Source organism: Balaenoptera physalus (genome assembly GCF_965194825.1).
Source record: "Balaenoptera physalus genome assembly, chromosome: 20".
Lineage (NCBI taxonomy): Eukaryota > Metazoa > Chordata > Mammalia > Artiodactyla > Balaenopteridae > Balaenoptera > Balaenoptera physalus.
Genome location: NC_138901.1, coordinates 21,664,737 through 21,691,358, shown reverse-complemented (window position 1 = coordinate 21,691,358; position 26,622 = coordinate 21,664,737). Strand labels below are relative to the sequence as shown.

Below are 26,622 nucleotides of genomic sequence, written 5' to 3'. Positions count from 1 at the left end.
ATGCAGGGGACACGGGTTCGAGTCCTGGTCCGGGAAGATCCCACATGCCGCGGAGCAACTAAGCCCGTGTGCCACAACTACTGAGCCTGCGCTCTACAGCCCGCGAGCCACAACTACTGAGCCCACGTGCCACAACTACTGAAGCCCGCACGCCTAGGGCCTGTGCTCCACAACAAGAGAAGCCACTGCAATGAGAAGCCTGCGTGCGCACCGCAACAAAGAGTAGCCCCCGCTCAGTGCAACTAGAGAAAGCCCGCGCACAGCAACGAAGACGCAATGCAGCCAAAAAGTAAATAAATAAATAAATTTATTTAAAAAAAGAAGAAGAAGAAGAAAACCTAGAGGAAGATTTAGGAAATTATAAGTCCTTTCGACTCAAAATCTGAAAGATATGTTTTTAATTGATACATATGATGATATAAAAACAACTTTCCATGAAACCTTGATGCAATGGAATCATCACCTTAAGTAAAGCCAAAGCCAGATATCCAACAGGAGAAAATGGTCACCTCTTCCATTACAGACAAAGGGCCAGTCCCCTGAATGTGTAAATTGCAGATCCACGCCCTTAGGATAAAGCCCATCCGAGAATCCAGGAGGAAAAGGGCCGAAGACCCCCAACAAGGAGTTAGCTCACAGAGAGAAAATAAAGGCGTCTCTGAAACAGGAGAGGACGCTCAACCTTATTTACCCAAGATTAGAAAACTGCAAATCCAAACTACGCCGAGGTACCATTTTCACCTATGAGATCGACCCCTCCCCCTTTCCCCACCCCGCACCAAAAAAGCATTCGCAGGTTTGATGCCACGTGGGGTTGTTGGCGAGGCTGGGGAAAGAGGCGCTGCCGGGGAACGCCTGCCCTGCTCTTCCGGTCACCGTTCGTGATCTCCCGAGCTTCCAGGCTCCGTTGCAGTGAGGATGGCTGGGACCGCGACGGCCCTGCACCACCGTGAGGGCACAAGGGCACGCGACCGGCCTCCGCAGAGCGCCGTGCACGGGGGCCGGGCGCGATTCGCAGGCCCTTCAGTCCGTGCACGTCGATTTGAGCAAACTCCGCGGGAGTGAATCACGCTGCGAAAACGGAGATGCTAAGTTATTGATTTGCGACGGGCAGTGTTGCATTCCAACGACTGTCACCCAGGACATCCCTTCTCAGGACGCCCCCCCCCCCCGCCCCCCCCCCCCCAGGGGACCCGAACCGTCGGGCAGAAGACGGGCGGGAGAACACCGACGCGGGCAGAGCAGCCCCGAGCAAGGAGGGGCGAGGTGGGTGTGGTGGTGGTGGCGGTGGCGGTGGTGGCGGTGGCGGCGGCGGCTGACGAGCCGCCGTAATCGTGGCGTGTGTCGGGCACTGGCTAAGCGTGGAGGAGGCGCTCTTACTCATTGAACGGTTGTTGAATGTGCAGTGTGTGCGTGGGGGAAGAGCGGTGAGCAAAAGCAAGTTCTTGATTTCTGGGGCTCGAACCGTGACAGCTGCTACCGTGTCAGCGCTCCCCTCGCATTCTCCGGCTGCCGCCCCTGTCTCGGGTCTGCGGCAGGACGTGCACCGGCCAGGAGGCCAGGAGGCGGGCTCCGGGTCCGGCCTGGGTTCCGGGCGCGAGGAGCCGGTCCGGAGGGGGAGGGTGGAGTCCGCCCGCGGTAGCCGCGCGTCCTCGGGCGACAGAAGGCGGAGCATGCAGATTAGAAATGGCTGTTCGGCGCGGGAATGACGGGACAATCAAGTACACAGAATTTCTCCTCACAAAGGTAGAGAACAGAAAGTCTGCACAGGTCTCTAGTGATAGCACTGTGGACGACGCAAAAGGAGTCAGACGAGGCGTGAGGATGAGGGCGCTCACCGTGGCTTGAATAGGGATGAAGGGAGGACGGCAACGGCCAGAGGCAGAAAGGTGGTATCGCTTCTCGGCCTTTTGGCTAAGATCAAGTGTAGTATCTGTTCTTATCAGTTTAATATCTGATACGTCCTCTATCCGAGGACAATATATTAAATGGATTTTTGGAGCAGGGAGTTGGAATAGGAGCTTGCTCCGTCCACTCCACGCATCGACCTGGTATTGCAGTACTTTCAGGAACGGTGCACCCCCTTGGGGGGACCAGAAAGTAATACAAAGGAAGAGAAGTCCATTTTTTCAGTACGCGCGTTGCGCGATTACAAAATTACGGTTTTCACCTCGTTTGATGGCCCCGCCCGGCGATGCACTGGGCACTACTTTTGTGTTTGTGGGAATGCTCTCACCGCTGAGGAAAGTGCTATTGAGTTTTCTATGTGTCTCGCCTGCAGGGAAGTGGGTTGAGCCTTCGGCTGTGCCTTGCACGCGCGGCAACTGCCCGCCCCTTTGTGTACCGCGTCATGGTGGCAGCTGCTGCTTCGTGGTCACTTGTTCGGCTCCGGCAGCTAGGAGACAAACGCTTCCGTCCTTGACAAGGAGGCTCTAGCCGTATGCGGGTGGGGGGCCCCGTAAGGTGGGCTCGGCCCCCGTCGGGACTCTTGCCCATCGGCATGCGTTCCTGCCCCGTCCGCAAGGCAAGCAGGCGCCCTGAAACCACTGTGTGAAAAGCAGATACCGGCTTCCACGTTGTGATTTTTAAGTTTTAGCATGGGTGCAGAGGCTGTTTTTTCAATTGGTTTCCCGCTTGTGGGAGCCTGATGCCCGGGGAAGTTCTCTGATCTACTTTTCCGTGCTTCAAACGTTTGAGGGGAAAACGCGGGTTGGCTCCTGGAGCCTGCAATCTTGACCAGAGGTGGCACGCCAGGCAGTGCATACTGGTTTTCTCCACTGAAGCCCAAGAGCCCTGGAGAGCTTGCCGAGGCAGCGGGGTGGGGAAGAGGCAGAAGGAGGCTGTAGGAGCACCTTCTCCTCTTCCCGTTGCCAACGTGCGGTAGGCTCTGTCGACCTACGCCCGACGTAGACTGAGAGACGCGTTCCTCTTTCCTGGCAGCAGTCTATTTCTTCCTCGACGCAGGCAGTGTGGGGTCAGTACTGTTGTTTTCTTTTGTTTTCTTCGTTGTGGAGAAGACTCAGCTCCTCCGCAGGGACCTCCGTCCACTTCCTCAGCGGGGGCAGACGTACCTTCTCATCAGAGTGCTACAGGAAGAATGGAGAAAAAAAAAAAAAAGGAAGTGGACCTAATAAGGCGCGAGAAATACAGGCCCCCCACCCCCCCGCCCCCCGGCCTCTCTTCTCTTGTCTTTCTCCCCTGCCGCTGTGAAGCCCGATCTCAATTGAAACCTACACCCCAGCGCTGCCACTGCGGTGGAGCGAGCGCGCCCGCTGAGGCCGCCCGGCGCCGCGCTAGCGCTAAGCGGCAGTGAGTTCCAACTCGACCTACACGCGGGCGCAGCGTGACGCTGGGCAGGTTAATTGCCCCCTCCCACAGAGGGTGGCAGCGGGCGCTGGCGTCACTTCCTTCCTGAGTTCCCTCCCGCCGCCGCCGCCGCCGCCGCCGCCGCCGCCACCGCCACAGCTGCAGTCTCACCGCCCCTTGCTGCCCAGCACGTGCGTGAGCTGATGCTTCCACCGCAGCGGTAGAGACTCTGCTGTGTCACTTACCCTCCGCTCTGCCGTCGGCAACGTAGCTTACTGGCCCCTCTCCTACCTCAGGCATCCGAGGGCTCCCCTGCGTAGCTGTGCCACGTCGTTTCACAAGCCCACTGCCTCCGCGCGTCCCTGGCACTGCGGGCGCGTGGGGGAACAGGAAGACACGACTAAAGCCGCAGCCTGAGGAGCGATCGCTCTCACCCGTGGCTGCTGGGAAGTGCAGCGGTCTCCACGACTCCTCCCTCACCCGTCTGCGACCTCGGTCCTGTCCGCCGCTTGGGTCCACACCTCTGCGCTGCGCCGCCGCCGCACGGGATTGTCGGCAGCGCGCGTGCGTGCAGTAGCCTGGAGCGGTTAACGGACGAAGCCGTAGGAGCAGCCGCTGCTTCGAGGAAGGTGGGCTCAGTTTCGGTGGGAGCGGCTGTAACCTCGACCGAGTGGCGTGCGTGGGGCTTACCAGCGGCTAATCGCTACCTGTCAAGAAAAAAAGTGGCGCTCCAGGGCGCCTGCTTGCCTTGCGGACGGGACAGGAACACATGCCGATGGGCAGGAGTTACGGGGGCCGAGCTCACCTTACGGGGCCCCCCACCCGCATACGGCTAGAGCCTCCTCAAGCACGGAAGCGTTTGTCTCCTAGCTGCCGCAGCCGAACAAGTGACCACGAAGCAGCAGCTGCCACCAGGACGCGGTACACGAAAGGGCGGGGAGTTCCCGCGCGTGCAGGCATGGCCAAATATTCAACCCACTCCCTGTCAGCGCGACCCATAAGAAAATCAATAGCACTTCCTCCACCGGAAGAGCGCTAGTCCAAAACGCGGCAGCAGTTAATTACTGCCTCAGTGCTCAGCACCGTCTGAAGAAGTAAGATAGATATAATTTTCGTAATTCCGGCGAAGTAAGATATATATGTAATTTCGTAATTCTGAAGAAGTAAGAGAAATATAAGCTTGTAATTCCCAGGAGATAAACTTCTCTTCCTTTGTACTCCTTTCTGGTCCCCCAAGGGGGTGCACCGTTCCTGGAAGTACTGCAATACCAGGTCGATGCGTGGAGTGGACGGAGCAAGCTCCTATTCCAACTCCCTGCTCCAAAAATCCATTTAATATATTGTCCTCGGATAGAGGACGTATCAGATATTAAACTGATAAGAACAGATACTACACTTGATCTTAGCCAAAAGGCCGAGAAGCGATACCGTTGGCAGCCCCTTCGCCAGCACACCCCTCTTCTCCCACGCCTTTCAGCTCACGGTGAGGAAACTCATCCTCAAACGAATGCCCGCCCTCTTCCCTAGACTTCACAGTGCCCTATTGCCACAACTTGTAACACATACCTAGTTTGTCAGATCCTTTAACTTATTGGGGGCTTTTAGGCTTTCTATTCTCCCATGCCTCCCCCAGACAAACAGTCAAGCAATTTGCATGCCCCGCCCACAAGCGCGCCCGTTTCCTGCTCCCCGTGTGCGCCCTCTCGCGGTGGAACCGAAACAAGCGCGTACCCGGAAAGCTCCTTCCGCCTGCTTTCCCGGGAAACGCCCAGAGCGAGAGAGACGCACAGAGTTCTACCAGGTTTTGCTTTCCAGCGTTTCTTTTTCTTCTCAACTTTTTCCCCAAACATACAGGTACGTTGAAAGATTTTTACGAGTGGACACCCACCCACCACCTAACGTCATCTTACTGTTGTACGGACGCATACGCACATGAGTTGGCTATGTTTAAGTTCTAGGGTCAAATTTTAATAACGTCGTTTCCCACAGTCCTCTATTTTCCCTTCTATCAGTTATTCACAAAAAGACTTAAATATAAGGAAAAACAAGACGAAACAAAGCAGGTCCTTCTTGTGTCAGGGCCTACTGGGTCCCGGAGAGCAAATGTGCATGTCTATTTTTCCCTGGATACTGAGAGATAAGGGGAGCCCCATCAGCCTGGCTGTGTTTTTCGCCCCCTACGGTCAGTTCAGTGGCACAGGTGCAGCCCAGAGTGGTTAGGAGGTGGAGGTTGGCCACGTGAGCCTGACAGCGCGGGCACTGGGCGAGGCAGCCGCGGGGAGGGGGGAGGAATCTACGTGCGGGGGAAATTGTCTGGATGAGGGGTGGGGGTGAAGGGACGCTGAAAGGTGTGCCGACAAAACAATGAATCAATAGTCAATCTAAGAAGGAAACGGGAAATTTTCTTCGAGCCCACCTGAGGGTTATAACCGGGGAGACGGTCTTTCCGAAACCTCTGAGGACTGTTGCGAAGAGGTAATGTACTTTCCTCCCCCGCCCCACCCCTGGGCCGCGTGGCTTGCGGGATTGTGGGATTTGGGATCTTAGTTCCCCCACCAGGGATTGAACCCGGGCCCTCCGCAGTGAGAGCGCCGACTCTTACCCACTGGACCGCCAGGGAAGTCCCATGTGATACTTTTTGTTTTTAATTGAAGTATAGTTGATTTACAATGTTTCAGGTGTACAGCAAAGTGATTCAGATATATTTATTTGCTTTTTATTATGTTCTTCAGATATATAATATGTATTCCTTTTCAGATATATATACACGCTGTATATATTATACAGTGTCATATAGTCTTTTCAGGTTCTTTTCCATTATAGGTTATTACAAGATATTGAATATAGTTCCCTGTGTTATACAGTAGGTCCTTGTTGTTTCACTCTTTTATGTATGGTAGTGTGTATCTCTTAATACCAAATTCCAAATTTCTCCCTCTCCTCCTCACTTTCCCCTTTGGTAGCCATAAGTAAGTATATGTGATTGTAGAGAAGGGGTAAGTGCAATCAAGCACACATCTTGGTAAAAGGTTACAGCTACTCAGAAGGAACAGATATCTTAGTTAAGGGTGTTAGTGCTTTTCTAAGTATGGGAAGCATACAAGAAACTGGGTGCATAAAATTTTCTCTTGCAAATATCTAACTCTCTGAGGTCGGGTTCTGTCAGTTTCCTCCTCATCCTGATCTCCACCCTGAATCCCTTTCAGGGTGGGTGGTAGGTCAGCAACTATAGAGACTAATGACTTGATCCTTGTAGAACTGGATGGTGGGTAATTCTTTATTTTACAGTCCCTTCCCTTTCAGTCTTAATTTCCACCAAGGCTAAGGGGGCATGTCGTAACCAAACTGTGCCACTTGCTAAGAATGCTCACTCCCAGGTCAGGTGAGGATTTCGTTGATAGGCCACTCAATGTGCTATTACTGGACTAGGCCCTGTTAACAATAGCCAAAAGCCTCTGGACTGCCTGTCTTACTAGTCTGTTATGGTCCAGGAAACAGTTCCCGCTTGTTGCTCCTTCCCTCCTCTAGAGCTACACTATTGCAATCATTGCTCTTATAGAACTGGATATTTGATCTATCATCGCAAGTCCCCAAGTCATCGTTATTTCTGATCTCAGATGGCCTCGGCCTGTGGCAGCTCGAAGCAAGATTTTGGTTCCTGGCCAGAGATTGAGGTCAGGTCGAGGCAGTGAGAGCACCAAATCCTAGCCACTAGATTAGCGGTCAGTGACAAGGACCTGGTCCTTTGGCTTTGCAGAAAAGAATTCCCACAAAGATGGAAAGTAGTGAAACAAGTAAAGTGTTTATTAGGAGGAAAAGGGTACAGTATGTGTGGATAGACACACGGGTGGCTCAGAGAGAGAGTCGTGCCCTCGTGGTAGTTTGAATCACATTTATGGGGCATTTCTTCCAGGTTTCCTTTGACCAATCATCTTGCTTTGCCTGGTTCTGAGTCCGTATTTGGTATACGTCAGGGTCCCCCCCTGTGTGCCTGTGCATCTCTTGGCCAAGATGGATTCTAGCGAAGAGGCTGATGGGTAGTTGACATCACTTACTACGAGGTGACCCCCCCCTTCCTTTTTGACCTCCAAGGAGCCTTTCTGCACATGTGTAGTTGGGGAGGTCTCCTTGACTTCGAGAATGAAGAATATGTGGTCTTTTATCTCTTATCTGAGCAGGGTCCAGCCTCCTCCATCATCCTGGGTTTTGGAGTTTCTGCTATTATGGAGTTTCTGTCCACAGGGGACTAACTTCAGCTGTTTGGCCTGGGGCCCATCTAGCTCCTGCCTCATTTCTATCAGCGGCTCAGTCACACGTTCAGTAATGCAGGAAACAGTAATCTTGTAAAATAGGCAGAATACAAGTAATATAGCTAGTAACATCAATAAGGTCATAAGTAAGTATTTAAGCCAAGAATTCCATTAGATGCAGTTCAGTATCTCCCCAGGTCATCCGACCTGTTCCACACCAATTGCCATCTCCGGAGGACAACAGTTGTTACCGGCAGGAGGGCTTTTTAAGTAGCGCTCTCCGTGTTGCGACTCCAAATCCTGGAACTAGTTTTATCCAGCCTTGCGGAGGCGGCATCTCCAGGTAACGTTGTTAAGTAGATGGCAGGCCCGAGGCTCCATCCAAGGCGGCTGCCAGGCTCCATGCTCTTCACCACTTCAAGCCTGCCTGACCAGCAGGTGTTGACGCCTTCAACAGGGTCGCCACTGCACTGCAATCCTGCCCTGCCCCTAGGCCTGTGGTCACGAGAAGCCCGGACCTGTCTCTTCCATGTTTGCAGTCTCTTACCCCGTAAGACTCTCTGTATTCTCTTGGACCCCTCCTCCAATCCCCCTCGGATTTCTGAAACCTTGTTTTCTGACTCTCCCCACCCCCCATTCTCAACCTTCCTTCTCTGTCCGCTCTAACCTTCCCCTGAGGACACGCATTCCTGCAGCCTACTCAGGTGGTGGCCATCTCTCTTCACGCCTCATTTCGCTGGTCCTTGCTCCACGTTGTCACTTACACAGCACCCTCCCCCTTCCCTGTCTGCCACAGCCAACCTTGAATCTCACACCACCAGGCTATACCACCCACGACCAAGTCTCCTTGCTACTGTCGACCATCCAGCTGCAGGTCACTTCCTGGCAGGTTTTAGCTCCTGGCTCCCTGTCTCTCTCCAGCACACTCCTGTCATCATTCCTGGTGATGTCAACAGCCCCACAGATGGCCTCTCAGTTTCTTGACTTAGCCCCAACCCCAGTCACTCACTCCCCTGGTCTAACCCTAAATCTAGTCTTTTAAAAATTTTGTAAATTATTTTATTTTATTTTAGGCTGCGTTGGGTCTTTGTTGCTGTGTGCGGGCTTTCTCTAGTTGCAGTGAGTTGTTGCGGAGCACGGGCTCTAGGCTCACGGGCTTCAGTAGTTGTGGCTCACAGGCTCCAGAGCGAAGGCTGAGTAGTTGCGGCGCAAGGGCTTAGTACCCATGTCCCCTGAATTGACAGGCAGATTCTTAACCACTAGCGCCACCAGGGAAGCCCCCTAGATCTAGTCTTTACCAAGTGCTTTAACCCCTCTGCTCCTAGCATCACACTCTCCAATCACCTTCCTCCTTCCCTCCCCCTCCCTCCCACCCTCCGTCCCGCCCTTAGCTACCCTTTGGTACCTGCCACCTGATGAAATAAAATTCATATTTTAAGGCAAGAAAAAAATGTTGAATATTTATTTATTTTGGCTGCACTGGACCTTAGTTGCAGCACTCAGGATCTTTGTTGCAGCATGTGGACTTCTTAGTTGTGGCATGCACGTGAGATCTAATTCCCTGACCAGGGATTGAACCCAGGCCCCCTGCATTGGGAGCAGGAGCCTTAACCACTGACCCACAAGGGAAGTCCTTGCAGCAATTGTTATCTTTAAGGGAAATGATTAATTGGCATTTTACATAAAGTTCACCAAGGATGTGTGCATATACAAGGTGAGTGGTGGGTTATCCTGACCCCTGACATGATAGAGAAAGGAATGTTATCTTCTAAGGAGTTATCTGGCTGGCGGCAGAAGGACAAAAAAATGGATCTTTATGGTCCAGCAGGTATTTCTGCCCTTGGGGAGGTCTGTTTATGCATAACATAGATGCACAATGCACACTAGAGGGGAGGGAGGAGGCACAAATGGGCAGAGGAAAAAAGTTTTGTTTAAAGTTTTCTTGTTTTGGGACTTCCCTGGCGGCCATCTGAGATCAGAAATAACGATGACTTGGGGACTTGCGATGATAGATCAAATATCCAGTTCTATAAGAGCAATGATTGCAATAGTGTAGCTCTAGAGGAGGGAAGGAGCAACAAGCGGGAACTGTTTCCTGGACCATAACAGACTAGTAAGACAGGCAGTCCAGAGGCTTTTGGCTATTGTTAACAGGGCCTAGTCCAGTAATAGCACATTGAGTGGCCTATCAACGAAATCCTCACCTGACCTGGGAGTGAGCATTCTTAGCAAGTGGCACAGTTTGGTTACGACATGCCCCCTTAGCCTTGGTGGAAATTAAGACTGAAAGGGAAGGGACTGTAAAATAAAGAATTACCCACCATCCAGTTCTACAAGGATCAAGTCATTAGTCTCTATAGTTGCTGACCTACCACCCACCCTGAAAGGGATTCAGGGTGGAGATCAGGATGAGGAGGAAACTGACAGAACCCGACCTCAGAGAGTTAGATATTTGCAAGAGAAAATTTTATGCACCCAGTTTCTTGTATGCTTCCCATACTTAGAAAAGCACTAACACCCTTAACTAAGATATCTGTTCCTTCTGAGTAGCTGTAACCTTTTACCAAGATGTGTGCTTGATTGCACTTACCCCTTCTCTACAATCACATATACTTACTTATGGCTACCAAAGGGGAAAGTGAGGAGGAGAGGGAGAAATTTGGAATTTGGTATTAAGAGATACACACTACCATACATAAAAGAGTGAAACAACAAGGACCTACTGTATAACACAGGGAACTATATTCAATATCTTGTAATAACCTATAATGGAAAAGAACCTGAAAAGACTATATGACACTGTATAATATATACAGCGTGTATATATATCTGAAAAGGAATACATATTATATATCTGAAGAACATAATAAAAAGCAAATAAATATATCTGAATCACTTTGCTGTACACCTGAAACATTGTAAATCAACTATACTTCAATTAAAAACAAAAAGTATCACATGGGACTTCCCTGGCGGTCCAGTGGGTAAGAGTCGGCGCTCTCACTGCGGAGGGCCCGGGTTCAATCCCTGGTGGGGGAACTAAGATCCCAAATCCCACAATCCCGCAAGCCACGCGGCCCAGGGGTGGGGCGGGGGAGGAAAGTACATTACCTCTTCGCAACAGTCCTCAGAGGTTTCGGAAAGACCGTCTCCCCGGTTATAACCCTCAGGTGGGCTCGAAGAAAATTTCCCGTTTCCTTCTTAGATTGACTATTGATTCATTGTTTTGTCGGCACACCTTTCAGCGTCCCTTCACCCCCACCCCTCATCCAGACAATTTCCCCCGCACGTAGATTCCTCCCCCCTCCCCGCGGCTGCCTCGCCCAGTGCCCGCGCTGTCAGGCTCACGTGGCCAACCTCCACCTCCTAACCACTCTGGGCTGCACCTGTGCCACTGAACTGACCGTAGGGGGCGAAAAACACAGCCAGGCTGATGGGGCTCCCCTTATCTCTCAGTATCCAGGGAAAAATAGACATGCACATTTGCTCTCCGGGACCCAGTAGGCCCTGACACAAGAAGGACCTGCTTTGTTTCGTCTTGTTTTTCCTTATATTTAAGTCTTTTTGTGAATAACTGATAGAAGGGAAAATAGAGGACTGTGGGAAACGACGTTATTAAAATTTGACCCTAGAACTTAAACATAGCCAACTCATGTGCGTATGCGTCCGTACAACAGTAAGATGACGTTAGGTGGTGGGTGGGTGTCCACTCGTAAAAATCTTTCAACGTACCTGTATGTTTGGGGAAAAAGTTGAGAAGAAAAAGAAACGCTGGAAAGCAAAACCTGGTAGAACTCTGTGCGTCTCTCTCGCTCTGGGCGTTTCCCGGGAAAGCAGGCGGAAGGAGCTTTCCGGGTACGCGCTTGTTTCGGTTCCACCGCGAGAGGGCGCACACGGGGAGCAGGAAACGGGCGCGCTTGTGGGCGGGGCATGCAAATTGCTTGACTGTTTGTCTGGGGGAGGCATGGGAGAATAGAAAGCCTAAAAGCCCCCAATAAGTTAAAGGATCTGACAAACTAGGTATGTGTTACAAGTTGTGGCAATAGGGCACTGTGAAGTCTAGGGAAGAGGGCGGGCATTCGTTTGAGGATGAGTTTCCTCACCGTGAGCTGAAAGGCGTGGGAGAAGAGGGGTGTGCTGGCGAAGGGGCTGCCAACGGTATCGCTTCTCGGCCTTTTGGCTAAGATCAAGTGTAGTATCTGTTCTTATCAGTTTAATATCTGATACGTCCTCTATCCGAGGACAATATATTAAATGGATTTTTGGAGCAGGGAGTTGGAATAGGAGCTTGCTCCGTCCACTCCACGCATCGACCTGGTATTGCAGTACTTCCAGGAACGGTGCACCCCCTTGGGGGACCAGAAAGGAGTACAAAGGAAGAGAAGTTTATCTCCTGGGAATTACAAGCTTATATTTCTCTTACTTCTTCAGAATTACGAAATTACATATATATCTTACTTCGCCGGAATTACGAAAATTATATCTATCTTACTTCTTCAGACGGTGCTGAGCACTGAGGCAGTAATTAACTGCTGCCGCGTTTTGGACTAGCGCTCTTCCGGTGGAGGAAGTGCTATTGATTTTCTTATGGGTCGCGCTGACAGGGAGTGGGTTGAATATTTGGCCATGCCTGCACGCGCGGGAACTCCCCGCCCTTTCGTGTACCGCGTCCTGGTGGCAGCTGCTGCTTCGTGGTCACTTGTTCGGCTGCGGCAGCTAGGAGACAAACGCTTCCGTGCTTGAGGAGGCTCTAGCCGTATGCGGGTGGGGGGCCCCGTAAGGTGAGCTCGGCCCCCGTAACTCCTGCCCATCGGCATGTGTTCCTGTCCCGTCCGCAAGGCAAGCAGGCGCCCTGGAGCGCCACTTTTTTTCTTGACAGGTAGCGATTAGCCGCTGGTAAGCCCCACGCACGCCACTCGGTCGAGGTTACAGCCGCTCCCACCGAAACTGAGCCCACCTTCCTCGAAGCAGCGGCTGCTCCTACGGCTTCGTCCGTTAACCGCTCCAGGCTACTGCACGCACGCGCGCTGCCGACAATCCCGTGCGGCGGCGGCGCAGCGCAGAGGTGTGGACCCAAGCGGCGGACAGGACCGAGGTCGCAGACGGGTGAGGGAGGAGTCGTGGAGACCGCTGCACTTCCCAGCAGCCACGGGTGAGAGCGATCGCTCCTCAGGCTGCGGCTTTAGTCGTGTCTTCCTGTTCCCCCACGCGCCCGCAGTGCCAGGGACGCGCGGAGGCAGTGGGCTTGTGAAACGACGTGGCACAGCTACGCAGGGGAGCCCTCGGATGCCTGAGGTAGGAGAGGGGCCAGTAAGCTACGTTGCCGACGGCAGAGCGGAGGGTAAGTGACACAGCAGAGTCTCTACCGCTGCGGTGGAAGCATCAGCTCACGCACGTGCTGGGCAGCAAGGGGCGGTGAGACTGCAGCTGTGGCGGTGGCGGCGGCGGCGGCGGCGGCGGCGGCGGCGGGAGGGAACTCAGGAAGGAAGTGACGCCAGCGCCCGCTGCCACCCTCTGTGGGAGGGGGCAATTAACCTGCCCAGCGTCACGCTGCGCCCGCGTGTAGGTCGAGTTGGAACTCACTGCCGCTTAGCGCTAGCGCGGCGCCGGGCGGCCTCAGCGGGCGCGCTCGCTCCACCGCAGTGGCAGCGCTGGGGTGTAGGTTTCAATTGAGATCGGGCTTCACAGCGGCAGGGGAGAAAGACAAGAGAAGAGAGGCCGGGGGGCGGGGGGGTGGGGGGCCTGTATTTCTCGCGCCTTATTAGGTCCACTTCCTTTTTTTTTTTTTTCTCCATTCTTCCTGTAGCACTCTGATGAGAAGGTACGTCTGCCCCCGCTGAGGAAGTGGACGGAGGTCCCTGCGGAGGAGCTGAGTCTTCTCCACAACGAAGAAAACAAAAGAAAACAACAGTACTGACCCCACACTGCCTGCGTCGAGGAAGAAATAGACTGCTGCCAGGAAAGAGGAACGCGTCTCTCAGTCTACGTCGGGCGTAGGTCGACAGAGCCTACCGCACGTTGGCAACGGGAAGAGGAGAAGGTGCTCCTACAGCCTCCTTCTGCCTCTTCCCCACCCCGCTGCCTCGGCAAGCTCTCCAGGGCTCTTGGGCTTCAGTGGAGAAAACCAGTATGCACTGCCTGGCGTGCCACCTCTGGTCAAGATTGCAGGCTCCAGGAGCCAACCCGCGTTTTCCCCTCAAACGTTTGAAGCACGGAAAAGTAGATCAGAGAACTTCCCCGGGCATCAGGCTCCCACAAGCGGGAAACCAATTGAAAAAACAGCCTCTGCACCCATGCTAAAACTTAAAAATCACAACGTGGAAGCCGGTATCTGCTTTTCACACAGTGGTTTCAGGGCGCCTGCTTGCCTTGCGGACGGGGCAGGAACGCATGCCGATGGGCAAGAGTCCCGACGGGGGCCGAGCCCACCTTACGGGGCCCCCCACCCGCATACGGCTAGAGCCTCCTTGTCAAGGACGGAAGCGTTTGTCTCCTAGCTGCCGGAGCCGAACAAGTGACCACGAAGCAGCAGCTGCCACCATGACGCGGTACACAAAGGGGCGGGCAGTTGCCGCGCGTGCAAGGCACAGCCGAAGGCTCAACCCACTTCCCTGCAGGCGAGACACATAGAAAACTCAATAGCACTTTCCTCAGCGGTGAGAGCATTCCCACAAACACAAAAGTAGTGCCCAGTGCATCGCCGGGCGGGGCCATCAAACGAGGTGAAAACCGTAATTTTGTAATCGCGCAACGCGCGTACTGAAAAAATGGACTTCTCTTCCTTTGTACTACTTTCTGGTCCCCCCAAGGGGGTGCACCGTTCCTGAAAGTACTGCAATACCAGGTCGATGCGTGGAGTGGACGGAGCAAGCTCCTATTCCAACTCCCTGCTCCAAAAATCCATTTAATATATTGTCCTCGGATAGAGGACGTATCAGATATTAAACTGATAAGAACAGATACTACACTTGATCTTAGCCAAAAGGCCGAGAAGCGATACCACCTTTCTGCCTCTGGCCGTTGCCGTCCTCCCTTCATCCCTATTCAAGCCACGGTGAGCGCCCTCATCCTCACGCCTCGTCTGACTCCTTTTGCGTCGTCCACAGTGCTATCACTAGAGACCTGTGCAGACTTTCTGTTCTCTACCTTTGTGAGGAGAAATTCTGTGTACTTGATTGTCCCGTCATTCCCGCGCCGAACAGCCATTTCTAATCTGCATGCTCCGCCTTCTGTCGCCCGAGGACGCGCGGCTACCGCGGGCGGACTCCACCCTCCCCCTCCGGACCGGCTCCTCGCGCCCGGAACCCAGGCCGGACCCGGAGCCCGCCTCCTGGCCTCCTGGCCGGTGCACGTCCTGCCGCAGACCCGAGACAGGGGCGGCAGCCGGAGAATGCGAGGGGAGCGCTGACACGGTAGCAGCTGTCACGGTTCGAGCCCCAGAAATCAAGAACTTGCTTTTGCTCACCGCTCTTCCCCCACGCACACACTGCACATTCAACAACCGTTCAATGAGTAAGAGCGCCTCCTCCACGCTTAGCCAGTGCCCGACACACGCCACGATTACGGCGGCTCGTCAGCCGCCGCCGCCACCGCCACCACCGCCACCGCCACCACCACCACACCCACCTCGCCCCTCCTTGCTCGGGGCTGCTCTGCCCGCGTCGGTGTTCTCCCGCCCGTCTTCTGCCCGACGGTTCGGGTCCCCTGGGGGGGGGGGGGCGGGGGGGGGGGCGTCCTGAGAAGGGATGTCCTGGGTGACAGTCGTTGGAATGCAACACTGCCCGTCGCAAATCAATAACTTAGCATCTCCGTTTTCGCAGCGTGATTCACTCCCGCGGAGTTTGCTCAAATCGACGTGCACGGACTGAAGGGCCTGCGAATCGCGCCCGGCCCCCGTGCACGGCGCTCTGCGGAGGCCGGTCGCGTGCCCTTGTGCCCTCACGGTGGTGCAGGGCCGTCGCGGTCCCAGCCATCCTCACTGCAACGGAGCCTGGAAGCTCGGGAGATCACGAACGGTGACCGGAAGAGCAGGGCAGGCGTTCCCCGGCAGCGCCTCTTTCCCCAGCCTCGCCAACAACCCCACGTGGCATCAAACCTGCGAATGCTTTTTTGGTGCGGGGTGGGGAAAGGGGGAGGGGTCGATCTCATAGGTGAAAATGGTACCTCGGCGTAGTTTGGATTTGCAGTTTTCTAATCTTGGGTAAATAAGGTTGAGCGTCCTCTCCTGTTTCAGAGACGCCTTTATTTTCTCTCTGTGAGCTAACTCCTTGTTGGGGGTCTTCGGCCCTTTTCCTCCTGGATTCTCGGATGGGCTTTATCCTAAGGGCGTGGATCTGCAATTTACACATTCAGGGGACTGGCCCTTTGTCTGTAATGGAAGAGGTGACCATTTTCTCCTGTTGGATATCTGGCTTTGGCTTTACTTAAGGTGATGATTCCATTGCATCAAGGTTTCATGGAAAGTTGTTTTTATATCATCATATGTATCAATTAAAAACATATCTTTCAGATTTTGAGTCGAAAGGACTTATAATTTCCTAAATCTTCCTCTAGGTTTTCTTCTTCTTCTTCTTTTTTTAAATAAATTTATTTATTTATTTACTTTTTGGCTGCATTGCGTCTTCGTTGCTGTGCGCGGGCTTTCTCTAGTTGCACTGAGCGGGGGCTACTCTTTGTTGCGGTGCGCACGCAGGCTTCTCATTGCAGTGGCTTCTCTTGTTGTGGAGCACAGGCCCTAGGCGTGCGGGCTTCAGTAGTTGTGGCACGTGGGCTCAGTAGTTGTGGCTCGCGGGCTGTAGAGCGCAGGCTCAGTAGTTGTGGCACACGGGCTTAGTTGCTCCGCGGCATGTGGGATCTTCCCGGACCAGGACTCGAACCCGTGTCCCCTGCATTGGCAGGCGGATTCTTAACCACGGCGCCACCGGGGAAGTAAGTCCCTCAATCCATATTTCTTGAATGAATAAACCCCAATGTATACTGTTCATTGGAATCTGATCTCGTGCTGCGGGGGGGATGCCTTGGTAGGAGAGGTGTATGTCGAATGCTTCTACTAGCGCCCTCTTTGCCTTTCCACACTCTACCCCTAGGTAATCCCAAGACTGGAAAGTTCAAATAAAATGATCATCCACTGGATTAATCATGTTTTAAATTTTTCTATAATTTACGATGCTTTGACATCTTGAGGGCCTGCTGGCCTGGAAGAGACTGCCCCTCCCAGGACTAACTAATTCCTAGAAATGCAACCTGCTTGCTTTGGGAGCCTGCCGTTCACGTGCAAAGCAATCTTCCAACACCCGTATCTGCAACTGCCTCCTCTAGTTACTCTCACACTCCAGCTAGTATTTCCCCTGCCCTCTCTCACCCCAGGGCCCGGTACCTCACAACTAGAGAACAGCCCTGTAGCCCAAAGCTCACCGAATGCTATTCTAATGGTCCAATCCGAACCTTGCTCAAACTTGCCTACCCTGCTGCCTCTGCCCATTCTTCCCACCCTCCCCTCCCCTCCCCTCCCCTCCCCTCCCCAGGACGATAAAGGCCATATACTCTCCTCTCCTGCCTGCCAACCAAGCAGGCCAGGCCGAGTCCCCCATGTGGCTCGCTGCAGGGTGTGGCGTGCCCTCTTCTCTTGGGAACTGTAAGTAATAAAACTCCTTCAGTGGCACTGACCTCTCCTTGTCAGTCAGTCAGCTGTATACAGTACAACCAACCCACACACCTAAGTGAAAAGCCCATCACTTTTTTTTTTTTTTTTTTTTTTAATATAAATGTATTTATTTATTTATTTTTGGCTGCGTTGGATCTTCGTTGCTGCTCGGGGGCTTGCTCTCGTCGCAGCGAGCGGGGGTTACTGGTCGTTGCGGTGCGCGGGCTTCTCATTGCGGTGGCTTCTCTTGTTGCGGGCTCGAGGCGTGCGGGCTGCAGTAGCTGCAGCACGCAGGTTCAGTAGTTGTGGCACACGGGCTTAGTGGCTCCGGGGCCTGTGGGATCTTCCTGGACCAGGGCTCGAACCCGTGTCCCCTGCACTGGCAGGCGGATTGTTAACCACTGAGCCACCAGGGAAGCCCGGAAAGCCCATCATTTAAACCTACATTCCGGGTGGATCTTCGTGGCTCTCAGCGGGAGCTGCCCTCCCGCTCGATCCTTTTCTGCCTGTGGATATTGACATCAGGAACCATGAGGACAGGAGTAATGCTGGAGACACCAAAAGAAGCCGGGGAAAGTAGAGACGGAAGACAGAAGACTCAAGTTACTGTTTTCCTTGTGCCTTGAGGGTGGCGTGGAAACGGTCTGGGAACAGCAAGAGGAAGCTTGGATACCCCCTCCGCTCCTTTCCTAGTTTCTACAGACGGAGCAATGGGGGAGAGAGGCCCCGTGAGAAGGCTGTGGGGCAGAAACTATGCCCTCCGGAGCACGCCAAGTTTGAGCAAAAGCACAAAACTCCGCTTAGAAAGAAGGCAGAAAAGAGAAGAAATTCTTAGCCCAAGAACAGGGTTTAAAAACATGGCGGAAATGAGAGAAAAATGGAGAAAGGGACGTTCAGTTACTAAAAGGAAAAGAAACGGAGAGAAACGGCAAGGTAAATGCGAAAACAGCCACAGCACACAGAGACATGGTAGGACAGTCAGTTTCTTCTGGTCGTTGGTCTTTCTGCCAAACAGCACGATGAACCCTCCCAACGCTGAAAAATGGGAAATCGTGAGAGAGTTCTCTCTGTCCGAGCGGTTCGTCTCTCAAGCCGACCAACTACTCCTTCTGCTGCAGATACCACCTATCTCATAGGAACAAGCCTACAAGAGAAACAGACGCAGGAAGTATTTTAAAAACACTGTTGAGAATGGAAAGGTACTGGGCCACTCAGACAGAGAAAGCTTCAGCTAAAGCAGCCTATAGCGAGAGACAACACAGAGCTCTTACTTTTTGAACATCAGTTACTACCCCCGGGGGGGCATGCACCAGGCCTGGAAACACTGCAATACCAAGGCGATGCGCGGAGTGGACGGAGCAAGCTCCTACTCCAACTCCCAACTCCAAAAACCCGTTTAATATGTTGTTCTCGGGTAGAGAACGTATCAGATATTAAACTGATAAGAACAGATACTACACTTGATCTTAGCCAAAAGGCCGAGAAGCGATACCCAACCCCCTGCCATCGCTGTCACCGTCCTCCTCTCATCCATATTGGACTCAGTGTGACCCCTGTCACTGCTCACTCGAGGTCTCACTTCCTTTGCTTCGGTGACAATACTGTGGGTGGCACTACACCACACTCTCGTGCAGATTTTTTATTCTCTACATTGTAGAAGAGGAATTCTGGATCTGTTGCAGCTTCGTCGTCCTCGGGCTGAAGCGCCATTTCTGATTTGCATGCCCCGCCCCCGCCCGCCCAAGGGGGGCGTGGCTCCGGCGGGCTGACCTCATCCTCTGGGCTGCTGCGGGGGAGCTCTTCTTTGGCATCAATGCAAGCGGACACAAAAGACCGAACCGTAGGGGATTCCGGGTGGGCGGCTAGAGGGGGCTGTGGGAGGAGCCGTCGGCTGAGAGTTTTCCTGAAGACGAGGTCGCAAGACACATTCGCTAGAAACGCCCAGACTGCATATGTGTTAAATGGGCCTCCGCTTCGTAGGGTCGGGTGGGGGACTCATTCTGAGTCCGGGGAGCGGAAGATCTAGAGAGGGGCTTCCCAGGGCCGGTGGGTTCATCTCCCTGCCAGGCGGAAGGCGGATGGCCCACAGTGGGGAAGGGAGGAGGTGTGTGGATGATGGAGGGCCGGGCTGAGCAGCTGGAGGGATTCTCTCCAAGTCAAGCGCCTGCGTCCGTCGGTGCTTCTACGAATGAACCCAGATGCCGGGCTTCCTACAGAAAGCTTCCTCTGCCTGAGACCTCCTTTCCCTACACCTCCTCCTCACCTGTCTAATTCTTAACGCAGAGCCTCTGGGCTCCGCTTGGGCTTCAGCTGCCCCAGCAAGCCTTCCTCGTGGGCTCTTCCGCACCCCACCCCACCCCAGGATGATTGCGGCCCTCCTTTGTATTTCATCCCACCCCGGACTTCAAGTCCACCATTCACCACTCGTTGGGGGCAGTCCTTTATCTCCGCCACTGAAATCTGAGATCCTTGAGGGCGGCGACCCTCGTCAGCACTTAACCTCTGTATCCCAGCACTAGCCCAGTGCCCGGCCTGTAGGAGGTGCACAGGAAACGTTTGTTGAGTGAACAAAAGGTGTGCAAAACAGACTGAATCGGGGAAGCACTTAGGAGGGTCCTGGCCCGATCCAGGGGTGAAGAGGGGAAGATCTGGCCTGGGGTGGCAGGACACCAGAGAGGAGAGTGACTGCCAGGGACGCTCTGGGCATCAAGGACCGTAAATAAATTAAGGCCTCTGGCAAAGCGGGGATAAAGTTTCGCAGCGGCAACGCTTCTCTGTGGCAAAGGCTGCAGGCTGCCCAGGCAGCGTAAACCTTTTCCATCCCCCTTCCTAACAGAGCTTCACTTTAGTTGGGGAGTTTCTATTTCTTTCGCTGGATCTCAGAAGAGCTAGAAGGTATCACTGATGTAGGACTGAAACCCAGTGGGTCGTTTCACCCTGCCGCAGGGAAAGCCTGATGGCGGGGGCTGCCTGAGCCCTTCCCAGAGCCCGCCCCTCTGCCGAGCGCTCCGTGTGTATTAACTCATTTGATTCTCCCCATAACTCCACGGGGTGGGTATTAGTATTATTATCCGGGGCCAAGACTAGGTGAGGCCAGTGAGAAACTAGCCTTCGGGGCGGGGAGGTGGGGGGACATTTAAGGGAGTGCCGCCCCGAAACGCTCTTCAGCAATCAAGATAAGTACTATTTTGATACAATTCATCTTACCTGGATTCTAAGATAATCGAGAGATTTATCTTGATTACTGGGTTTTTGGTGCTCCCTGAAATTTTTTGGCCAAGACAAGCGCCTCACTCGTTTCCCTCCACTCTCATCCCCATTCTGTTGACCTGAGCTGTCACAGCCACTAGCCACTCGCAGCTGGGGAGCGCTAGGAAGGTGGTTCCTCCTAATCCATATGTGCTGTTAAGTGTAAAATACACATGGGATTGCAAAGGCTTAGTATTAAAAACTGTCAAATATCTCCGTAATTTCCGTATTAATTACGTGTTGAAGTGATATTTCAGATATCTGTTTTTGGTTTTTGTTCTATTTTTGTGGCCGCGCCGCAGCTCCCGGTAACCCCGACCAGGAATCAAACCCGGCCCCCCCCACCCCCCGCCACCCTCCCACCCCACCCCCGACCCCGACTCCTAACCACTGGACCGCCAGGGAACTGCCAAAGTATCTTGAGTTAAAGAAAACATTAAACTGAATTTCACTCGTTTCTCTTTATTTTTTAACGTGCCTAAGAATATTTAAAGTTAAGAATATTTAAAGTGTGTGAGGGAATTCCCTGGCGGCCCAGTGGTTAGGACTCGGAGCTTTCACTGCGGGGGGGGGGGGGGGGAGGCGGCGGGGCGGGGCGGGCGGCGGGGCGGGGCCCGGGTTCCATCCCTGGTCGGGGAACTGGGATCCCGCAAGCCACGCGGCGCTGTTACAGACCGAAGTGCTGCTGAGAGGCCAAGCAACTTGCCTAAGGTCACACAGCTAATGTGAAACAAAGTCAGGATTTGCATTCAAGCATCTCACTAAACACTGGGGCCTCGGTTTTTTTTTAATCGGGGATCATGATTTTTTAACTGGGGATAATGATAATGCTTCTCTGATTAGGGGACTTGTGAAGCTACGCGTGGAAATGCAAGCCCATGGGAATGTCTTGATAAGTACACTCTAGGGAAAGTCACTTCTTGCCTGTAAAACAGAAATAATTCCATTTTACAGTGCTGTCAACTATCTCCACCTACCCACCCGGAGCTATTCCTGTTTCACATCCCACTTCACCTGGTCTTATTTCTCTGCCGGCTGCCAAGTCGTTATTGACACCTATGATTGTCACGTGGCATAGTTATACACATAGATACGGACACACAGACACATAGGTATGTAGGTCTACTCACGCATATACAGATATGAGTGCTGTACTGCTTTTCACCTTGATGGTAAAGGCTTTGTTTGCTGCTCTTTCCTCAGCACCTGTGGTAGTGCTCCGTATGTACTTGGCACTCGGTGAATATTTGTTGCACGAATGGATGAAGGTCAAATGAGACAATGAGCTTGACAAGGCTCTTCAGGGCCCCCCCCCCCCCACCATCCCATGAGCCCTGTTCAGATCTGTGTGCATCGGACCACCTTCTGCTCAACTCATTTGGCTTCCCTGAGAAGGGGTGGCTGTGGTCCAAACACCCCAACCATCTGTTCATCTCTCACTGGCCTCCTCCTTGTCCTGCTTGGTGTTCTGGCCATCTGGGCCGGTGTCTTAAGTCCCCATCCTGGGTTGGAGGCGCCCTGAGGGCAGGAATGGCTTCTGGCCTGCCTCTGTTTACTCCCAGCACCTGCCCCGGGGTGTCACATCACTTACAGGTGATTTATGACAAAACAAGTAAGAATAAATATTTGCAACCCCAATCACAGAAAAAGTACTTATCTTTCTAACACATAACGAGCTCCTAGAAGTTATTATAAAAGAACAACCATTCAGTAGGGAAAAAATGGGTGAAGGCCAGGCACAGAAGTATTTTCCATGTCACAGAAAATAAAAAGTGGCTCTAAATAAATTCCCTCATCTCCCCCCCCCCCCCGCCCCGCCCCGCCCCATTCTTATCCTCCCGCCCGGGCCCGCTGGCTGCCCTGACCGGGACAGTCTGGTCAGCTTCCAGGTCAGGAGGCCAACATGAGCGTTGCATCAAGAAGTTCCAGTCCAGAGGCCAAGAAACCGTTCGTGGGGCTCAGATCTGCTCACCGACGGTTTGTTAGTGCCTCTGTGTGTGAGCCAGGCACTGCTTATGGCACATTCCTGGTCACAATCTCATTTTACCTTTACAGTACCCTGAGGAAGTGTTATCACCCCCAAGTCTCAGAGGGGAGAGAGGCTGCCTGACTCACCCACGATGCTTCCAAAGGTCTTCCAAGGGCAGAGGTCTTCCCCCGAGGCCAGGCAGCCAACGGTCCGGCACAACCCTTGGCTCATCCATTCTTCTCTCTGGCAGTGATTTGCTGAGTGCCTCTGACAAGCCAGAGCTGTTAAGAGTTTGGGGTTATAATAACAGATCTCTGTTGTAGATTTACAGGAGAACATTGAAAGTACTCATCGTCAGGGAGAATATACAGCCTTTAGGGTCACTTTCTAGTAATCGGTCCTAGGCCCTTGCTGCTCAAAGTGCGGTCTGTGACCAGCAGCATCCGCATCGCCCAGGAGCTGGTGAGAAACGCAGGATGCAGGCACCAAGTCAGACCTCCGGTCTTAGTTTGATGGGGCTGCCAGGGCTGCCAAAACAAAATGCCACAGGCTCGTGGCTTAAAGAACTGACATGTATTTTCTCACCGTGCTGGAGAGACTGGAAGTCCCCGATCAGGGTGCCAGCGTGGCAGGGTTCTGGGGAGATCCCTCTCTTGGCTTGCAGATGGCGGACTTCCCTCCCTCTCCTCACGTGTTAGAGAGAGAGAAAGAACAAGCGCGCTGGTGCCCCCACTCATTGGGGAGCTAATCCCAACAAGAGGGCCCCACCCCTCCTGACCTCTTCTTAACCTCATTGGCCCCAGAGGCCTCCCCTCCCACTAGGGCTTCAAGATACGAACTTTGGGGGCACAATTCAGTCCGTGACCCCTACTGAACAAGAATCTGCATTCCAGTAAGGGCCACAGGGGAGCCCTGTGCACATTAAAGATGGAGAAGCACTGACTTTGTAAGTCACACACACTGGAAAAGAAATGGCACTGGGTGGTCAATGTGTACATATTACTCTGTATGTTTTCTGGGGAAGACTACACTGGCTTCCTGGGCCACACTAACAGCTATGAGACATAGACGACTGTGTGTGTGCCAGTCCCTTGGCTGAGTACTTCACACATTTCATCTTGCTTAATTCTCATGATAACACCAGGAGATAAGTATCTCCATCCCCTTTTACAGAAAAAGACGTTGAAGCTGACAAGAGATGAGAGCAGTGTGCCCACGGCCTTACGGGGGTCTACGCTAAGGCCAGGCCTGCAACTGCTCTCCCACGTCAGTGATGGCGGTAAGGTGGTCCCCCCGACCAGCAACATTCTCAGCCCCTGAGAACGTGTTAGAAAGACACATTCGTGGGCCTCAGAGCCCGAGACCCACTGAATCACAAACTCCAGAAAGAGATCTCAGCACTCGGTCTCATTTACGGTTGGCGTTGTGTCTGCACGGCTGTGCGTCGGTTTTTTCCGGGCGCAGACCACTCTTTCTCTTTCACCGTGGTGAACGAAAAAAGAGCCAAACCACACAGAGACAAAAGCAGGGGGCACAGGGGACACAGTCAGCTGCGGCTCGTTGGGCTTCCTCTCCAAACAAGAAAGCAGCCGCGCCCGACGCTGCCCAGTGGGGAACTCGTGGAAAAGTTCCCAGTAAGAGTGTTTTCTCTTCCTCTTCCCCAACTAGTCGTACTTTTTTCTGAAGAAAACGCGAACACCCGTAAACCTATACACTTTGACCTACAAGAACAAAACCAACCCAAGGAACTTTGAGAACACTACTGAGAAACAAAAAAAAAAAAACAAAAACACTGAAACTCTCCAAACGTGGAAAATTTACTATCCAACCAAGCAACACGCAAAAAGCAGAAACACGGTTCTTTCTTTCTGAACTCGAGGTATTTCCCCCGGAGGGGTGCACCACTCCTGGAAACACTGCAATACCAGGTCGATGCGTGGAGCGGACGGAGCAAGCTCCTACTCCAACTCCTGGCTTCAAAAATCCGTTTAATATGTTGTTCTCGGATAGAGAACGTATCAGATATTAAACTGATAAGAACAGATACTACACTTGATCTTAGCCAAAAGGCCGAGAAGCGATACCCAGCTACCTGGCTTCACTGTCACCGTTCTCCTCTCATCCATATTGGACTCAGTGTGACCCCTGTCACTGCTCACTCGAGGTCTCACTTCCTTTGCTTCAGTGACAGTACTGTGGGTGGCACCACACCACACTCTCGTGAAGAGTTTTTATTCTCTACATCGTGGAAGAGGAATTCTGTACCTGCGGCAGCTTCGTCGTCCTCGGGCTGAAGCGCCATTTTCAATTTGCATGCCCCGCCCTTTCCGCGCGGGTAGGTGGAGCCGCGCGGGTTGATCGGCCCAGTCCTCGGCACCGCCTCTGCGCGCATGAGCGGAGGCTGGGCTGGGGCAGACCTCTTCTTTGGCACCAGCGCTCGCGTAAAGACGGAATTCAGGGGAATTGGGGTTGGGAGAATAGAGGAGGGCGTCTGTGGAATTGATGTGCAGCAGACTGGTCCGAGTACGAAAAACGTCATCTGGTCTTCACTGTGAAGACAATAGGGTCCCACGGGCTGGCTCTGTCCAGGCCGAAGACCCAGTCGAAGGCTGGGAGTCCAGGGGTGCCTGTCCGGTGTCGCCTGGCAGGGGCTGCAGAGAGAACTTGGGACCCGAGATCGCGCCCTGCGAGCACTGCTGCCCTGGTTGTCAGGACCCCCGCCCTGCCCCCGCTGCAGGCCACTAGGGCAAGCTCCTTCACCTCCAGAGCCTTAATTCCCCAGCTGAGAAGCGGAAACCTTAGTGCCTACCGTGTGGGGCTGAGGGAGTATAAAGGGAGCTAATGAGGCGACCTTGGTTTGGTAGTCTAGAATGTGGGCCCTAGGGTCCAACGAGGTTCCAGTGAAGGCGTCATGGCCGTGACACTGAAACAACTGAGCAACTGTATTGCCTGTAACAACACAATAGGAAACATTTATTGTTTGGGCCGGGCTTTGCGCTAAGTGCTTTCCTTGTATCAGACTTTCAAAGATTACCTACAGATGGAGCGGTTGACACAGAGAGGGTGAGCAACTTTGCCCCAGACTACACAGCTAGTTAGCGGAAGAGGTCGGATCCATCCATGAAGAGCACGGGACCTAGAAGAGGGCACCAAAAGAAAGAGAAGTTGTTCTTGTGTGTCCCGCCCACTATGAGAGTAAGTGTTGCTGAGCCTGACACACAGGTCTGTCTGAAGAGAGACAGGAACGAGCCGTCTGGTGCAGCGGTTAAGAGCAGACACTGGGAACACCTCGTCTCTAACCCCTCTCTACCTGTTAATGATCACGTGACCTGGCGCGTGACTTGGCCTCCCCGCCTAACCGTGTGTCTTCGATGTAGCCACATTACCTGTAAATTGGAGATAAGGAGATGAGAAATTATTAGACATAATCTTAAGAATTACGAGACATGCCTGGAATATGGTATTCCTGTAAGTACCAAACATAAGGGAAAATATCGCAGGCAAGTCACTTCTCTGTAGCTTACCCTCTTCATCTAGAAAATGAGAACATTAACATATAGTCCTGTGCTTACTCTTTCCTCATTCACCTGGTTTTATTTTACTCCATAGCACATATCACCTGACATCTTATACATGTATTTGTTTATTGCCTTCTAGCCTAATAGCATGTAAGCTCCAGAGCAGGGAACTTGGTCCGTTTTGTCCACATTTATCTCCTCAGTGTTTAGAATAGGGCCTGACATATACTAGACACGTGAACACATGAATTTGATATTTCCTTTCTTTTTTTTTTTTTAAACTTCATACCATATTTTATTTATTTATTTATTTTTGGCCGTGTTGGGTCTTCGTTTCTGTGCGAGGGCTCTCTCCAGTTGCGGCGAGCGGGGGCCACTCTTCATCGCGGTGCGCGGGCCTCTCACTATCGCGGCCTCTCTTGTTGCGGAGCAGAGCACAGGCTCCAGACGCGCAGGCTCGGTAGTTGTGGCTCACGGGCCCAGTTGCTCCGCGGCACGTGGGATCTTCCCAGACCAGGGCTCGAACCCGTGTCCCCTGCATTGGCAGGCAGACTCTCAACCACTGCGCCACCAGGGAAGCCCAACACATGAATTTGGTTGAACACGTGAATGTGTAAATATTAAATAATGCAATTTGTCCATACAGAAAGAGATTAGCAGACCTCCTGGCTTGTGGTAATTATTACG

At 53.0% G+C, this 26,622-nt stretch overlaps 2 long non-coding RNA genes across 5 annotated transcripts; both read right to left on the bottom strand.

Moving 5' to 3' along the window:
• Window positions 1-383: 383 nt before the first annotated feature.
• LOC309650418 lies at window positions 384-2,086 on the bottom strand. The gene is made up of 2 exons (XR_014257573.1): window positions 1,466-2,086; window positions 384-1,071 (listed from the first exon to the last, which is right to left on the bottom strand). It is a non-coding gene; the product is annotated as an uncharacterized lncRNA (long non-coding RNA).
• A 12,314-nt stretch (window positions 2,087-14,400) lies between these two features.
• Window positions 14,401-24,780, bottom strand: LOC309650039. 4 transcript variants are annotated; one of them, XR_014257380.1, is made up of 4 exons: window positions 24,683-24,780; window positions 22,564-22,698; window positions 21,579-22,034; window positions 14,401-18,343 (listed from the first exon to the last, which is right to left on the bottom strand). It is a non-coding gene; the product is annotated as an uncharacterized lncRNA (long non-coding RNA). The 4 variants fall into 4 exon arrangements; XR_014257383.1 differs by lacking the exon at window positions 21,579-22,034 and adding an exon at window positions 23,003-23,103 and having other exon boundaries at window positions 24,683-24,728; XR_014257381.1 differs by lacking the exon at window positions 21,579-22,034 and having other exon boundaries at window positions 24,683-24,774.
• Between the last annotated feature and the right edge of the window lie 1,842 nt (window positions 24,781-26,622).